The sequence below is a fragment of the Caretta caretta genome, chromosome 4 (genome assembly GCF_965140235.1).
Source record: "Caretta caretta isolate rCarCar2 chromosome 4, rCarCar1.hap1, whole genome shotgun sequence".
NCBI lineage: Eukaryota > Metazoa > Chordata > Testudines > Cheloniidae > Caretta > Caretta caretta.
The window spans coordinates 88,901,917-88,916,977 of record NC_134209.1 but is presented as its reverse complement, the minus strand read 5'-3'; the positions used below and the strand labels follow the sequence as shown (position 1 = coordinate 88,916,977).

Below are 15,061 nucleotides of genomic sequence, written 5' to 3'. Positions count from 1 at the left end.
TATCAGTTGTAAGTACTACTCTGTGTATGCATGTGAGTGAGAAATCATGAGTTTTGCACATTTATATTTGCACTATTTTCTCTAAAGCATGAATATGTAAGCTAGCTTCAAACATCCCCCCATAAATATTAAAGCTTAAAATGTCTTATATTTACAGTAGGTCAAGGCTGCCCCACTTACGAAGTTTTAAATGCTTCTGTTTTATAATATACAAGGGTGTCATTTGGGGTGCTATGTGTAAGATTAGAAACATTAGAAACACCTAGTTTCAGGGTTCCATAATTAGTCCTTAAAATTCACTTGACACATAACATGATATACAGTAGAAGGTCTCCATTTGGGAACAAGTTTGTTTGGCTGTTAATGGTTTCAGACACTTTTTGTTATTGCTATTAATATAGCAACATAAATGTACACAGTGCTTAAAAGAAAATGTTGCTGAACCAGTAGCTCAGAAGCAACTCTGTTTTTCAAATGGATATTAGGCAGGTCTGTAGTTTGTATATTTTACAACACTGAAAATGCACAGAAGATTGTTCTGTGAATACCACTTAAGGGTGTTAGCGAGCAGACTGGGAGCCAAATTGTGAGGGGGGGGGGGGTGTTAGTTACAACTAAGGCTTTCCTTGTTTACATTTATTAAATAAAAGACCCAGGAATATTTTTTGATACACCATGCATTCAAATATGTCTGCAATCCTATTTATAGATGTGTTACACTGACTCTTAGAAAAGCAAATCTTCAAAATATGCTTAGAAAAAATATCAATAAATATCCACTAAAATCTGCCACTGAAATCTTGGCTACTATCAACAGGCCTTATCATCTGAGAATAGTGAAGTCAGTAACAGCAACCATTGTATTATATTTAAAAAAAATAAATTGCTACTTCTGCTATTATCTATATTTAGCACAAGTTTAATAGAAGAAGCTCAAAGTTCTTTATAGATGTTAATGAATTCCACTTTATAAAACCCTTCTGTAGTAGGAAATTATTAACCCCATTTTACAGATGGGGAAACTGAGGCATAGAACAGTAAAATAATTTGCCCAAACTCAGAAAGGAACTGCATGGCAAAGCCAGGCAGAACTTGGCACAACAGACTTCAAAGTAAACATCTCTAAATTTGTTAAACCAAACCAGTTAAAACCTGCTTATATGTATTTAGACCTACTTCTATTACATTTATCCCCGTGGTATGATAGGAAAAACAAACAAACATTTTTCTTAGAAAAAGCAAAAATACAGCAAAAATCTTTGGGTTTTTAAACAAATTCTAACTCAGCTGTTCCTTCCACATCAAATGAGGGTGGGAAAAGCAGCGGCCAATGTTGTAGTATGTTGTGATGTCTTTTTCCCACTCCAGTTTCACTAGCCCTCCACTGAAAACTCAATATCTCGTTTCTATTTCTAAGGTATAAAACAATAAATAACGTTTTGGAAAAAAAATACTGAAGCCAACTTTAGACAAAATAAAGGAGCAACAAAGAGCCTCTCTTGCAGTTCACCTTTAGAAGTTCTGTCAACAGTTTCCTGAAAGACAGGCATTAGCCTCCTAAGCCCATGCTGGTGAACTTGGCGTCACATCTCAGTCCTTTTCTGCTTTTAAGAAAGAAGGATAGCCCTGTGGTTAAGATACTAGGACTCAGGAAATCTTGGTTCAGTACCAGGTGATGTCCCAGACTTCCTGTGTGACCTTGGCACATCAATTAATCTCTCTGTGCCTCAGTTCCTCATCTGTAAAATGGGGATACAAATGCTTGCTTTGTTGGTCTTGTCTCTTGAAGGCAGGAATTACCTCTCACTGTGTGTTTCCATAATACCTAGTACAGCTGAGACCCTGCTTTCCTTTGGGGTCTTTAGGCATTACTGCAATATTAATAACAATACAAAATAAATAAATACAAAACCTTGTTTTTTAAAATACCTAAAAAGTATTTATATAGTTTACATTTTAAAGCCTGTAAGTGGGAATTTTATGTCTATGGCAAACCACTCAAAGTAATTATAGCCTATTGTCTCAGCTTTCTGCTTTAGGATTTAAAAAGAAAATCTATTGTTAAATAAAATGAACACACAATCACATTTAAATAATTGTGGCATAAATGAAGCCGCACAAAATACTGGCACCGAGGGCTCTTGCTCTTTCATTAATTCATTGTGTTGTGCCTCTTTTTATTTTTGCTTTTTGTTATTTGACTGGGGTATCAAAAGTACATTTCTGTTTGGCATTGTCAGTTTGTGTCACAAGTATTTAGTTATTTGTATATTGTTCTTCCTACTTTATTGTAAGAAGGTGCTCTTTAGTGTAGTTTTAGGTTATGCACAAGAGATTTAAAATCTCGGAGCCCATGTTTTCTACAGAATCAGAAAACAATATGCATACAATGTGAAATAAGACCCCCATTCCTATACAAAGATACTAATCTAAATAGGACCTTTATTCATCTGCAGATTTAATTTTTACTTATAAAAAAATCAATAGTTGTCTAGAAAAAAGTTACCCTTGATTTCGGTTAGCAAACTACAGTGTATTTTCCCTATATGATTAATAGAACATTTCTTCCTTGCAATTACCTTTGTACTCCCATTCTCTCCATAACAATGTAAATGGACAGTCAAAATATTTTACTTATATGTTTAAAGTAATGTCTAATGCCTACAGTTAAATAAAGGAACAGGAATACACTTGCTCCCGCACATTTTATGTAGTTTTGTGAAGGGCTATAATCTGCTGATTTAAATAATTTGCCACTTGTTTTATATTATATATTTTAAAATCAATACAATAACATTTTAAAATTAAGTCGGTTAAAATGCAACATTTTTTCATATGCATTTTATGGTGAGGAAGGATTGGTATTCCCATTCCCAGCTCCATACTCAGTAATAAATCGATTTATTTTATTTATACAGCAGAACCCTATACCTTTCCCAAGTGGATTTTTTGCACTTGTGCATATTTGTATTTTGTTGTTAGCAATGTGGAAGTGTGACAGTTTGGTTTTTTGGCTGATTTTTTACTGAATGATTAATACTTCTTCAAATTTTTAAATAAACTAAAATATCAAAGTAATGTTTGAAGGTGGTTGTAAAATCCAAATAGCAATTCCAAAAATGTTACCTGAAGAAAAGTTTTGTTGCTTGCCTTCCTGATATGAATGTTGCTTTTAAGTTTTTGGTTGCCATCTTATCAGAAGTAAACTATATTGACTTAACAACTTTTTTAAAACAAATTTTTATTACACTTCATTTTAAAAGACTGTTAAAAATGACAGTTTTAAATATCTGAAGCTTGTGAGACACTTTTGAAACAAGTTCCATATTTACAGTGTGAAACAGACTGAAGCAGCATCTTGAACAAGCAAGTATCACGTGAAAAATGCTAAAAGCACTTAGTGAACCAAGAAGGTCCCTATTAGACTTCACTAGTTATTCAGAAAATATTGTTGTTATAGAGCAATATACTACAGTCCTTATTTTAGTTTCCCTTATCAGATTGCAAATTTTATATTTGTATGAAGTAATTCATCTATCACTGGAATAAAAAGTTCTTTGAGACATGAGGGGAAATGCCATGAATTTCACTTAAATAAACGGAGACATAGCTGGTCTGGTGCCACCGTGGACTGTGTACAGCAGCCAGTAGGGGACTGGGTTGAGGAATGAATAAGGATCTCAGGGTAGTGGAAGCTAAGCATGTTGCTAGGGTGACATACTTCATCTTGGTGGGACAGCTGTACTATTATGACAACAGCCTCCCATTTAAAGTAATCCATGGTGCACTGCTGCTCTGAGACACAAGTCACTTACTTTCTCCATCTGAAAGATCTAATACTGCAGTATCTGCTAACAGAAAAAAATAATTCAAGGAGCATAAAAGGTGTGTATTTTGGGGGGTCTGGGCACTGGGCAGGGAGCAAAGAGGTTATAAATCCTAATGATCTTTCCAGGCTACTAGTTTAGATGAGGCCATTCTGATATCAGGTTCTCTTTGCTATTAATAAAGATCACTATCTAGTCAATTACCATTGTATGCTCATATAATTATTGTCTTAATTGTAAAACAATGCTTATTGAGTTCTTAACAGCAAGGAACTAACTGCAGGAGAAGAGGGTAGTGTTTCTAAAGTTGAATAAAGGGGCTTCCCTCCCTAGGTGTTACTGACGGTCCACTGTCAGTTGAAGGGATTGCTGTAGGCAAGAGAGAGCAACAGTCACTATCTGGAAGGCAGAGGCTTTCTTCAAGAGGAGATAGGAGTTCAAAGTAAGAGTCAAGGGCTCTATTTTCACTGATTAACATGTATAGCAACAGTTCTCTGCTCTTTTGTTAATAATTATATTTTTAAATTTTTCTTGTGGCATCTCAGAAGAGCTGTGTTAGGCATAGAAATACAGTGAAGTGGGGAGGTTTATCTTTCAACTACCTGAAGAAATAATGATCACATAAATGACAAGAGATCAGAATTGATTTTTGCTGCTTTTGTGCTTTGTCTTCTAGTATTCTTTCCCTTTTTTCCGCCTTTGTCAATATTTTACCAAAATAGGTAAGCCTCAGAATCTTTTAAAATAACATCTAGTATTTTCTCTCTTCAGGGCTTGCATACATTCCGTTACTTGTGCACACGGAATGGCTCTTTGCACTCATGTGCCTGACATCTGAATCATGGAGTGTGGAAGAATAAATGCAAGTTGCTACTTTGGCTGTAATTACACCATTTGGTGTCTGTGATTTTTGTTGAACATTTTAAAAAAGGAGCATAGAAAAAACAGAAAGGAATCCAGTTTAAATAGCTACTGGGAACTTTTCCGGTTTCTTTTTTGGCGGGGGGGCAGTGGGCATGAGTTGATAGAATTTAGGTGGTTTAGGGTTAGGAATGCCCTCTAAAAAAATCAGGGGTTTCTGTTTATTTTAATATAGTGGGTTCCAATAAAAAGCCTAAACATTTTCTAGATTACGAGTTTTCCCATTACTTCTCAGATAGCGAGGAAACTTGTACAAATGAGAAGAGCAATGGAAAGTATCTAGTTCGTGTGAGTGTAACTCCATTTAAGATAATGGAGTTATACTAATTTATTCTGTGTCTGAATTCATTCCCAACAGATTTATCACTACAAAATATGCAAAATAAATTTCCAGTTGAAACCAGTTTAGCTCGGCTCCTGCTGGCTCAGCCCAGGGGAAGGAGTTCTTTTGGCTCCTGTGATAGAGTGGTTCCCTCTGGAGCACTAAGATACTGTAATGTGCAGGAATTGAATCTCCAGATGGAAGTCTCCATTAATTGGCTAAATCTCCTTTAGTATCTGGTCACTAGCTGGCAAACAGAACACCTGACAAAAAAAAAAAAAAAAAAAAAAAGCAGAATTGGCTCCTGCATGCAGCACCCAAAACGAGAGAATGCCCTGGAATGGTTCAAGGATCAATTTAACTCATATTAACCAAAAATGTTAATCCTGGGGAGACAGGTTGCTGCTTACAGTCAAAAACCCACGGGTCACTTTTTCAGGTCTGAACAAGTCAAAAAAATCACAGCCCAAGGCCTGAATCAGCCATTCTTAGAAACGTGGGGACTCTTGTGGAACACAGACTTGAACAGCCTGTGGAGATCCTATCTGAAACCCACCTTATGTAATATGCAGGTTGCAGACAAATTGAGTTATATACAGGTGCCTTTTGGAAGCCACAAAAACAAAATTTGTGTACAGCTTGCATATGAAAACCCCACACTCAGAGCATAAATGGAAATGTATGCATTTTAAACAGCCACTAGTAGTTGAACATGCAAATAGGCACTTAGGAGAGAGGTGAGGTCTTGCCTTATGAATGCAGAATGAATAGAACTTTCTCAACTCAATTCTGACCTTTACAATACCCCCTCTGTAGCTTTGGACAAGTCACTTTAAACTTGCTCCCTCAGTTTCCCCATCAGTAAAAAGGAAAACATTTTCACTTACCTCTCTTACAGGCATGAAAGTGACAAGTACTATACAAGTGCTAACATTACGGCAACACAATATTTTATGTACATTATTTTACAAGCAAGCAATGCACATATTTTTCAGCTCCAATGCAGGTACCCAGGCTTGCATATTTGTCCCATTGAGTCTGGGACATTTCTAATTGCTCACCTCTTCACTAGTGTCTGGCCATGAATTGGCAGCTAGATTTTACAAATAGGCAGGGCTGGAAGCTGCACCCACTGTAGAACCATCAGCTGCTACTTGGTAAACAACTGTATTTACCTAATACGAGCACAAAGGCATACAATAGAGTAATTGTGTTATGCTGTACCTATTTTTTAAATAGTAAAACTGAAAAGTGTACCTAAAGTTTTGTACCTACCAAAACTCAAGAAAACAGTACGGTGTCAGCAGATCTGTATGCATCAAGAGTTTAGAGTTTTTAATCTCTAAGCAGTTTTTAGGAGTCTCAAAGTATAAACCTGATCATGTGATGAATAATTCTTTAGACGCTGAAGTCTATTGGGACTATATCAACCCTTAATAATTAAAAATAATTCTTCTGGTGGTTGCCCAGGAACAAGTTGGACCCTGAGTCAATACTGCCTTTATGAATACCACAGCATATTAAAAGTACTAATTTTTAATACAAAGCAATAAACTGTATCTTTTCCCTAATGACACTGACAACTAATTTTATATAGATTTACACTTGGGACCCCTGGAAGAAACACTTTAGTAATCAGTATAATGGTATATAAACAGAAAAGCTTGACACAGCTCTAACAAAGAGATACATTTATAGCCCCCTCTCTACTCTCTCCCCTAAAGCTCAGCAATTTGAAACAGAGACATTGCATATGAAGCACAGAAAATATTTCTCTATGGTTACATTTGAATTAACATCTGTGTATAGGTCAACTTCAAACACCACAAATACAGGCACAGTGTACCAAAGGTCATATAAAACTGTCCCTGCATTGAGTGCTATTTTGTCCTCCTTGTTTATTAATGCTGATCCATCTATACTAATGGATTTAGCATGAAGTGGGGGGGATTGAAAGTCACTAAATCTCAGACTTCGATCCTTCATTAATATTAATATTATTTTCAGCCATAGCATATTGGTACAGTACAAGCTAAGAATTTATTATAGGACAAAGAGCTCCAAAGCTTAATAGGCGTGTGTATTCATATTTTGAAAGCTCAAATATATTGTATAATATAATATTTAAAATAATTTACTACAATACTACACGATAAAGAGGAATTTTGCTTCAATACTATCAGGTCATAGTAAGTGGTCAGACTATGTATATCATAATAATGCCTAATATTTGTAAGTGAGGAATGAGTTTATCTTAGCAAATATTGGCATATGATAAGCCAACAAAGAAAACAAATGCAGGGCTCTATCCTGCAGTCTTTGAACAAGTAAAACTCCCATTGCTCTCAGTTTGAGTTTAGTTACAAAAGCACTGCCAAATCAGGAAGTTAGAACTGAGTTCTGTAAACTCTTACTTGCATGAGCAATCCTCACTCACAAGCAGTCCCTTTAAAAATCAGTGGATCTACTGTACTTGTGTCAATCAGGACTGGTCATATGAATAAGGACCTCAGGATTGGGCCCTTATGTTTGGAAATTGGGGCAATATTTGCATTAGTGCATCTCTCTGCAGCACTGTCATTACAGCTCAGCCACTGAATATGTAGTTGGCTAAACAATCTGTACATTAACGAGGAGATTTTCTCCAAGGCACAACTTGCAGTTAGGCACCTAATTCCCACTGAAAGTAAGTGGAAGCTAGGTGCTTAAATGCCCGTCGAAAATCTCCTCCTAAAATGTTAATTTTGGTAGAGTACAGATGCTGAGTACAGTCTCCTTTATCTGAGCGACAGGTTAAACAGAACATGAAAGTCTATGTGTTGCACTTAGACAACGGTTTTTTGTGGGTTTTTTGGGAGTGTGGGAGAAATAGGAAGAATGCAAGGCAGATGGTTCAAATAATATGCAGATGGTTCATATAAAATGACACCTACATGCAATCGACCCCTGATTTTGGTTTTACAAAACAAAATCCTATCTGACAAAATTTGCAAAACAAACCCCTAAAATAATGTAGCTGTTTTTCTCTTAGAACAGAAATTAAATGGTGGGTACAAAGGGGAATTGACCTATGAAATAGAGTCTAGATGATTTACAGGTACTTAGGGTGACCAGGTGTCCCGATTTATAGGGACAGTCCCGTTATTTGGGGCTTTTGCTTATATAGGTGCCTATTATCCCCCACTCCCGTCCCGATTTTTCACACTTGTTATCTGGTCAGCCGACAGGTACGGCACTACTTTCCTCAACCAAGTTTTCAACCATGGGAACCAACAAGAAGAGAGAAAATATTTAGATTTGAAAAAAAAATCTATCAAATAAATGTAGAAATTGGCAGATATATTCATTATTTTGTTACTTGTTCTTCATTCATGCCAATGGGATGTTTTCACCTCTTAGCATAGAGTATTAAAGCATAGAGCTTAATTTCCTGTCAATATTTATATTACTCTAATGCTGCTAACAGGTTTTATTATCCTAATGAAATCGGGCCCCACCAATGTTATAATTTTCTTATTTCTTTACTATTTTTAAAAAAAAACTAACTTTTTTTCACTATGTCAGTATATATAACAGGCATTTCTATTCTCATTTTAAATATTTTCAAAATACTGATGTTCATATTGACAAGACTAAATTGGTGAAAAAGTCATAATACTTTAACCAATTGATGATAAAAATGTAGAGATTTAATAGAATTTTAAAAATTGCTTTTGCAAAACAAAAATAAAAATTTAAACATGTAAAAAGAGGAATAGTTTTTAATACCATGTACAACAATGCAATATATGTGTAGAAAACTGATACTTCATATGAATTAGTATTTACATGTTTTGTAAGCTAAAATAATGTATGCGTTTCATTATTTTAGTAAAATTAAAGAATGGGTATTCAGCAGTATCTTTAAAATTTCATGTTGCTCAAGCTAGTTTAGGCATGCCAAATCATTTTAGTATGATGAATTTCTACACAGCAATGGTAAGGATACTTAAAGACACTGTAATCTTTTTGTATAAATGTGAATCTAAGAAAAATATTAATAGTCTCATTTTATGTAAGCCATTATTAGAATTTACTAATGAGAAATCTGACATACTATTTCCTATTGCTTTAATATAAGCTATATATTATAAAGTATTTTTCTGCGTTATGTGGTGTTCACAGCAGCAAAGGTAATTGCGTAACACGGCTAAAAACATGGCTAAAGATCAGTGATTTATGGGATAGAGAGTGGCTGCGGGTGGGATGAATGAAAACTATTTTGACCTTTTCTGGACCTACTGCAGGGAAGTCAAAAGACCCTGCTAAATCTCACTAGAAGGAGGGCACCTAAAAATATTTTTTCAAAATATTTTCAGGGGCAGGAATTATTTTAGCATGACAATTGTACAAGGTCACGACTGTTTTAGTGCCTGATTCTTCACTTCATTATTTCTATTTTAGTCCAGTATAACTCCATTAATTTCAGTGGAATTTCACCAGCATAAAACTTGAGTAATACAGAGGTGAATAACGGCCTTAGAATGTGTGGTGACCACCATCTTTGGTTGAGCAGGTTATGGCTAAATTTACAGATGCTGGAATTTCAGAAAGCATTTCAGAGCCAACCATAATATACAAATCCCTCCTCCTCTTCCTCCTCCTCCATTGATGGCAATCACTAGTATTCAGATTAAAAACTGGGTAACTGCAAGGCTGTCATGGGCTTTTTGAGCTGTTTTGTGCTTCCAGAGACTTATCTTCCACTCAGTTTTGATCGAGGAATTTATGAGATTTTATCTGTATTAAGAAGAAAGATATGCACAAATGTCTCATGATTTTATATGAAGGCTTTTCTATATTAATGACTAAATCTATACATATATTGTATAGATTCAAAGAAACTGCTTTCAAACTATCCACATATGTGAAAGAATTTTACTTGCATAGAGTATTCAGTGTACACAAGGAATCAAACAAAATCTTCTAGTTCTTTGATATGCTCGGAAACTTTTCTTATTTAGTAAATATATATGCCAAATTTATTTCATTCTGGGCATGACCTTAAATGGAATCCTAGACTAATAGAATTAAATGGAAAAATATTACTAAATCTACAATTTGTAAACTTTTTCATAAAATATATTTTTCTCTACCAGTTAGCATTAGTGTTATACCCATCTTCAGAGATGAAAGTTAAGAATGACTGCTACGAATTTGACAAGCAATCCATTTGACATAAACCCAGCCAATGAACACTGTCTCTAGAATCTGATCTTGAGACAGAACAGATTTTGTTACACCGATTATTAAAACAATTGCTACTTTCTGGTGTAAAGTGATGTCAACAATGAACAATCAAGTAACGCCCTTTCTTTTTGGTACAGTCAAGCACTCAAAGTCACCGTGAAATAGGATTAGACAGGACCTTTCATTTCATATGAGAATTAATTCTCTAAGGGCAGTGAAGAAGAGGCTTTATTTTTTATTTTTTTATTTTTTTACAGCAAGCAACTAGAAGTTTGAGGGTGGCCATATTTCTTTCTGAAACATGTCTATTTTTCTAAGCAAGGGTCAGGCAGAAGAATGCATTCTTAAGATAAAACTTCACATGGAACACATCCAATTTTGAGCACGGCCAAAATGTTGCCCTGCTATTTTATTACAGACACACACACACAAAATTGTTTTTTAGAGCTGAAAAAATGGTCACTTTCTTCTGCTCTCAGCAATAACTTCCTTTATACTTTGTACTGTTAAATGAAAGGGCATGATTCTGCTGTGGTGCTTACTCTGAGTTTTCTTAGGAAGAAGGCATTCAAATGTAATTTTGTGGTTAGCCAAATTATAATCTGGTTATACTGTATGCTTTTATTAGTTTCAACCAAGTTAAGCTAGTAACTATATAAAACCAAAAAGTTACATGTATTGCATTACTGAAATCTCTGTATTATAAAACTGTTTCTAACATAAGATTTCTCTAGCACACTGCCTTGAATTGTATTTTTTGTTCTTATATCCCCATACGGTACCAAAATTGAAAACCCCATTGTATTCCATGGTGGTATATGTGCTGACATTTGACCCACTGGGCCAGATCCTCAGCTGAGTAAATAGGCACAGCTCCACGAAGGTCAGTAGAACTATTCTGATTTAAACCAGCTGTGGATCTGGCCCACTGTCTTCAAAGCTCGCATTACTGACGTACAAGACGAAACAATACGTTTCTTTCAAGCTTATCTAGCCAAGGCATTTTAAATAAAGAATCGTATTGAGCTGTGTTTCGTGCTATATGAGAAGTCTGCAAATTAAACTAGTGAAATATATATATATCCTTTTAATTTAAATTCAGGAGGAAAATAATCGAAAGGTTATTCCACTGAGGTGACATGGAAATTCAAAAAGCATAATTATAAATGGTATAGGCTACTACAGATTACAGACCTATAAAAGGATCTTGAATTACAGTAAGTGAATTTAAGTCAGCAATAGACCTTATTTTAAAGCACCTCAACAAATACTGAAATAGAGATGCTGTTTGTTACTTTACCATCTCGTGCCATTCCATAAGCCTCAAGATCCTCTAAAGCAATAGAAGAAAGCAAATGATAGCACAGACGAGAGAGACATAGGCACATACTGGTTAGACCATCTTATCCACATATTTATGCTGTGACAATGTTGAACTTTGGATCTCAAGAGGACAAATGTAAAAGAGCTAAACAAGTGCCCACACAAATCTCTGCTTAATATTAAATACAAATATTCAGAATGATGCACATTAATAGATTAAAATCTCCTTTGTTCTGGTTCACTGGTGTTCTCTGTATCTGACCCAAGCCAAACCCATCACCTACTAGGCATCTGACAGAAAGCTATCATATGTATACACTGCTATAACAGAACTGAAATGAGTGGTTTTAGATAATTTAATTAAGTTGTAGGTCTTCTAATATAATTCAGTAAGTATGTGAACTTTTAACTTGTGTTAACTCAATTTCCTTATGCTTTCATTTACCATTTGTTGGGGACATTACAGTGATTAGCCCAAGTCCTTCCAACTCTTAATGTTCTCAATAAATTCTGATTTAAATTGACTGTCACTTACTGGCTATAATAAAGTAGGTATTTGACATCTCCAAAGGAACCAGACTATGGTCTATTACATTCTCCTGAAGCAAACCTTTCTAGCACACAAAATCAACACAAAACTAGTCTTAATAAAGACTGCAGTGAGGAGCCATCATAGGTAAGTGGGTTGAACACACATATTCTCAAAGGCAATTTCACACCTCTGCTCCTTTCGGGAATTAAAATGACGCTGTGTGCCTTTGGTATCACAAGTTAAATAACACTACTTTCACATTTAATTGTTGTGCTACTTAGTTACTATCAGTGTCTAAACACCCTGAATGAAAACAAGTTGTTCAGCTTGTCACCATTAGAATCCTACTGTGTTGAGATACAAAAACAACAGCTGTGTTATATTTCAGTTGAGCTCACAGATAAGCATGGGCCAAGTGGTCTGAAAGCAAATATAGCCCCCACACTTTCTCAATTCAGATAACTGTAAATGGCAAATGATACAGACAATAATACAGTGAAAATCCTGCAAACCCATGTTTGTTTTGGAAAACTTCTAAAAAAAAAGATATTAAATGTGATAGAATTATTTGTATTCAGACTGGAACCATTTAAGATCAAAAGTTATATTTTAAGCTTCCACATTTATTTAGTCAAGTAGATATCAGGAATGATACATAGGGTCAAAAAGGTGAGGATTCACCCACAAAAGCCTCCCAAAATATATTCAATGGCAGAAAAACTACATTAATGCCGAATTAAGGTTGCTTGGTGGTATGTTGTCCCCGTACAGAACTTTGAGTCGAACAAAACTCAAACTTCTGAAAACCAGGAAATACACAGTCAAGATTGCCCATGCAACCTAACTCTGCAGTCTTTCTTCAATGCCACACAGTTGCTGAAATGTACAAGCGCTCCACCTCCTTTTACCACCCACTTCCTCTCACCCACAGGATTCCATCTAACACTATTAAAGGAGGAAAAGGAAGAAATAAAAGTTGTCCATGCCGTTCATCTCAGGGTGTGTTCCCATCCCCATTCTGAATGCTTCAGAGCCTGTGATATGCATGACATATACTAAGGGTGGCCAAACTGTGGCATGCGAGCCACATGTGGCTCTTTTACCATTAAAGTGTAGCTCACAAGCCCCCCAGGTTCCCCGCATTCTCCACCTACCAGATGGGGGCGGGGGCGGGAATGAGCTCAGGACCTCTGCCTTGCAGTGGGGTGATAAGGTAGGGGCTTCTGTCCAGCGGCAATGGGGGGGTCTCGGGTTAGGGTTACAGAGCACACCTGCCGGGGCTTGAGGCTTCAACAGGAGTTGGGTTGAAATACCAAGCACTGGCTCTCAGCAGGTGCGCCCTGGCTCTCGAACTTCTGAAGATTGTCATATGCAGCCCTTGTGGCCAGTAAGTTTGGCCACCCCTGACATATACCCATTTGCAGCTCCCCACCCAAACAGGCAGGTCTTCCCCAGATCCTGGCTCATATGGAGTGCAGGGAGGGAGCCTCAAACCCTCCCAACAGGGCAAACTCCCCCAGAAAAGAGGGAAATGGGGAGTGGGGATCCAATTCCTGTAGCTGGGCATTGGCCCACCAGATCCTGGCATAAACACAAGGGGCAGTGAGAGGGGCTCAGAACCCTTCTCCCCCCAAGGACCCACAAATGGGAGGGGAGAATGCAGGGCTGACAGGTGCTCGGCCTTTATTCTCCTGCAGCCCCCCTTCCCATTGTCCCACCCATCCACTTCCCTTAACACCCAAACCTCTCCCACCTAACCCCCCAACCTATCTCCCCTCCCCTACCACCCATCCACATAAGCCCTCTCGCCTTGTGATACAGGCGGACCACGTCAAGATGCCAGCTCACATCAAGGACCCCAGGCCTCATTGAGCACTGACAGATGCACAGCTGGAAACCAGTCTGGCTTGCCTGTGTGTTAAAATAGGTGTTCAGTTTAAATGAATGTGTTTAGCATTTAGACTTTGTGAAATGCTTGTAGGATGCTCCATGTATTAATCTTATAACATCATACCCCATATAATAAGTGTGACAGGGTCGGGCCAGATGGCCACAGAAGAATAACAGAAGGCAGATATATTAGCCCCAAGTTAAGTAGGTCCCTTTTCCCTGGGTAAGGTAACAGGGAAGATTCCAGAACAATCAGGAACCTTTTGGAGACAATTAAGACAGACTGGCTGATTAGAACACCTGCAGCCAATCAAGAAGCTGCTAGAATCAATTAAGGCAGGCTAATCAGGGCATCTGGGTTTAAAAAGGAGCTCACTTCAGTTTGTGGTGTGTGGGTAAGGAGCTGGGAGAGAGAACGCACACTGTTGGAGGATTGAGGAGTACAAGCATTATTAGACTCCAGGAGGAAGGTCCTATGGTGAGGATAAAGAAGGTGTTGGGAGGAGGCCCAGGGGAAGTAGCCCAGGGAGTTGTAGCTGTTGCGCAGCTGTTCCAGGAGGCACTCTAGACAGCTGCATACCACAGGGCCCTGGGCTGGAACCCGGAGTAGAGTGCGAGCCCAGGTTCCTCCCCACTCCTGGTCAGACACAGGAGGAGTTGACCTTGACTGTGGGTTCATGAAAACGGCCAAACTGAGGGCTGCTGTGAAGCTCCAAGATGAGCAAATCCGCCAATAAGCACAAGACCCACCAAGGTAGAGGAGGAACTTTGTCACATAAGGTTACAGTAAGTGTTTGCATTATAATCCTCTGTAATTGTGTAAATCATCAAACAGGAAAGGAGGATTAATAATGTAGAAATGCTGACTTCCTACAGAAGGGGTTAGGTCCTGCCCACCAAGAAAGCTCACTGAAATGAAATCAGCCATTGTGAAACAAAGACTTTGTTGATTGCTCTCCTGCCCCGACACCCAGGAAGAGGAGACATGCTGGTGGACATCATCTTGAGGTCTGGGGG

General features: G+C 37.4%; 1 protein-coding gene across 35 annotated transcripts in view; it reads right to left on the bottom strand.

The window, feature by feature from the left end:
• Positions 1 to 15,061, bottom strand: part of TENM3 (teneurin transmembrane protein 3) — a 2,220,601-nt gene that overhangs the window by 655,534 nt on the left and 1,550,006 nt on the right. The gene's annotated exons all lie outside the window — the stretch shown is intronic.